This window comes from Meleagris gallopavo, chromosome 5 (assembly GCF_000146605.3).
Source record: "Meleagris gallopavo isolate NT-WF06-2002-E0010 breed Aviagen turkey brand Nicholas breeding stock chromosome 5, Turkey_5.1, whole genome shotgun sequence".
NCBI classification, from domain to species: domain Eukaryota; kingdom Metazoa; phylum Chordata; class Aves; order Galliformes; family Phasianidae; genus Meleagris; species Meleagris gallopavo.
The window spans coordinates 10,745,162-10,748,955 of NC_015015.2; positions in this window are offsets into that span (position 1 = coordinate 10,745,162).

The following is a 3,794-nucleotide window of genomic DNA, read 5'->3' on the forward strand; positions in this document are numbered from 1 at the left end:
AAAAAAAAAGGAGGAGAGGGGAAGCATTCTTCCTTATCTACCCAATCCCACCCTTCTCAGAAATCCCATTTAGGTGTCCACTTTGGCAGCTGGGGATGACCAAGAGATGCTTTTCCTTCCATAGATGGTGGGGAGAGAGGAGACACATCCCTCTCTCCCTGGGACGGTCTGACCCTTTGGTGCACTCAGCCCTCAGCCTCCTGGCTTTGGCCATGCTGCAAACAGTGCCTTGAGTTTTAAAAGATGCTACAGGAAACTGACTACCAAGTCTGTCCAGTCTGCAGAAATGCAAGTTTGTCCTCCATATAAATAGGGGTGAAAATCACCTGTGCCTTTAACTGCTGTCACAAATTCTTCAGGCACAATGCAATAATATACCTCTCTAGAACTTCAGTTTTGCAATGTTCAGCAGCATCCAGGTTCTTTGTGTGCATCTGCCAACAACCCTCAAGTCCAATGAGTGCCCCAAGGCATCAGCAGACCAGGGCAGGATTTGCTCCAAGAGTCCCTTTTCCCCCTGAACATGTCAGAAAGATGACCCTGCCCATAAAACAACCTAGCAGCAGACACAAGGAGACCTGAGCGGACCCTCTTGGCATCCACTCTTGTTTGCTCCTTGCTGACCACAGGCCCGAGGTGAATTATTTCTCCCACTCTGAGTTGTTTGACTTCAATTTCATGCAGGGACCTTACATATATCACATCCCCTGTCGCCAATGAATCTCTCCTGTTCAAACAGTTCCAGTTGCCCCGAGATCAATATATTTTAGCAGCACACAAGGACACAGTGTTATTGCCAATTTCCTGGGCTGTACAAAACAAAAGGTATCACTTTCTTAAAGCCACTGAAAAACGCTCTGGGCCAACTAAGATTACTTCTCTGCCATTAAATGGTTGCTTTTAGGACTCATCCTGATCTCTGTCCGTTCTGTCTTGTGATGACATTTTCTGCCAGTCTTCAAGGACAGGAGATGCCAACTCAGGAACTGTTCCCTCCCTCCTGTGGTCTAATGTCAGTAATGTAGTCTGATTTCTCCCAGTTGTCCTCACTGTTGACAAATGAGAATATGAGGTGTCTTACAAATAGGTACTGTGCATCTCAAATGCCAAGAAATCCCCTTCCTGCTCATTGGGAAATAAACCAAATGAGCACCAATGGGTGCCTTGGTTGAGCTGGGATTAGGTGCCTGCAAGGACTGGCCTGGCTCCAGCTTTCCTGTTCTTTCCTTCGTCCTTTGAGGCCCTTGGCAATGTGTAGGTGGCCACCCAGATCTGCTTGGGTGGGCTCTGATGGGCAGTGCCATTGGGGGCTTTGCAGATGGGCATCCTCTGGGCATCCCAATGGATTCAGATGGAACCCAGAAACTTCCTATGATGCTGGGGTGGAAGCTGTGCTCATCCCAGCCCTTCTCTCTCCATCTCAGCCTTTCTCTGGTGCAGGTCCAGCCATGCCCTCAGCTCTCCTCGTCCTCCTGCCGCTCAGGCCCTGTTGTCAGGCAATGCCATGGGCTGGAGTTTGGGGTGGAGGCAGCTATTGTTCCAGCTATCTGCAGTGTAATGTTCCTTATGACTGTATTAAATGAAGGGCGGAGGTCACACATCCCCAGTTTAAATTAGGTTTGGGCTGACCTTTAACAATATTACACTCGTGGATCCTCTCATAACTCACGGCATAAACTCCCTGAGGGTTTTACCACCTCCTCTCTCCTTCCTACTGTAAGGATGCCCGAGGCTTAATGCGCTTCTCTCCTATTTCGCTTTGATTTCTAATCCCATCCCCTTCTCCCCCTTCGCCCCCCTAAATACAGTTATATTCACTCCTTTAAAGGTGGGGGAAAGAACCTGTTCCTTTTCTCTTCTGGGCGACAGCTCTTTCTTTTGTGTCTCTTTCTTCCCTTCCCCGCCCCCCTCCTCTTTCTTGACACAATGCACTATTTATTTGCACTGAAGGATAACTAAGAAGCAATTAAAAGATCAAAAGGCACAAGCCCAAGTAGACCCAACTCGGCAACTTGTGGGGCGCATTTTGCTGCTGCCGCCGAAGCCGCACCGAAAGGCTGCCTTGTTTGTCCCCCCAGTCAGAGGGACACCTCTCTTATTGGGTCGCCTCTTCCTCAGAGCGGACTTTTTTATGATCGCTATTTTTCACCCCCATTGTTTGCTATTGCAGTTGTTTACTGGAAAATCACTTGTTTTTCTCAGGGAGATTAACCCCCTCCAAGCTTTCTTTTGTCTCCTTTCAGGAGGTCCTAGCGCTGGGCTGGGGGAAGGGAAGAGAGCCGACTCCTTCAGCTATTAACAGGGGCTTACAGCCCCCTGCCAAGGCTGAGTCCTTCCCTTTGATGGGGTTTTGCTTGCAGTGGGGAGAGGTGCTTGATCTTCCTCAAGGAGATGAATAGAAAGCGAGGACCCGTGGTATGGATGTTCTAAGTCCTGGGCATCTCAGAGAAACTCCTACAGCCGAAGGTGGGCAACAGTGGAGATGCCTTTTTGCGGAGAAGATGCCAGTGGGACTTCTCAGGAGCCCGTTCCCTTTGACAGCCAGACCAATTCTTCTCACTAGGAGCTGAGATCTAATGCCCACACTGGAGCATGCTGAGCACACAAGTGCTTTCCCAGCATCACGCTTCTGTCCCAGGCATGCTGGCTGCTCACCACCCAACACCAGGGAGTCTGCTGGGCACAATGCGCAGTGACACAACCAGGGGACAGCCTGCAGATGAGAAGGATGCTGGGCAGGGGAGGACCTCCAAAGCTCAACAGGAAGGGACCGGTCCTGCTCAAGCCTCACATTTTCCTCGGCATGTTTATGGCAATTCCAGCTGTTCAGAGAGGCGCCGAGTTCTCTATTCTCAAAAAAGAAGAAAAAAAAAAAGAAAAACAAAACAAAACAAAACCTACAAAGGTGAACATTTAGTTTTAAAAAGAGTTCTCTAAGTGCACGTCATTGAGATTTGCTGAGCCCTTCACCCCTTCGTGCCACTGCCTACCATGAGCACCACCTGCGATGTGCAGCCCGCAGCGCAATGCTGGCAGCTCTGCCCCTGCTGCTGTGGGTGGGTGCATGCTTTGCACTGCAACTTGAGCTGCGCATCCCTGCGAGCTGACAGCCACCCGTGCTGTGCCTACCATGCGAGTGCTCCGGGACTTTGCCGCTGGTGGAAAGCAAGTGGGGTCCCTTGCAGCCCACCTCCGGGGCAACCACTTCTCAGCGGGGCAGGTTTTTGGGAGGTGAACTGTGCAGCTCCGGTGATCATTGTGCAGCTCCGGTGGTGGAGCGGCGGTTGCAACGGTGGCAAATTCGGATCACACGCTGCTTCATGGCAAAGCCTGGGAAAAGTCCTTTTGGCTTCAAAGCAATTGCTTGCACAAGCTGGCACGTAGCAAGGGCAGCCCAGAGAGCAGACACTGGAGGTGCCGTGGAGTGCCAAATCCAATTGGATCCGTGCAGCGTGGGCATCCATGCTGTCCCTAGAGATGTGTGCAGGCAAAGCGGCGCTTGCATCTGCCAACACAGGGGTGTGTAACACGGGGCAGGGCCCCAGTGTGAACCTGGGGGGACATGCTCCAGCACCCCTGCGTGCCCGCAACCGCCATGCAGATGTTGTGGGGCTGGCACAGAGCAGGACGGATGGCACAGCCACCTGTGCCCTGCGCGCAGTCCGAGCGGGACCAAAAAGCAGGGCTGGCATGGCCAGTTCCCGCTGCTTCCGATCACCCCACAGTAGTTTCGGTTCCCTGGAGGGCAGGGAGAGGCGGCCCAGCACCGCGGGCAGGGGTTGGGGACGCAACTC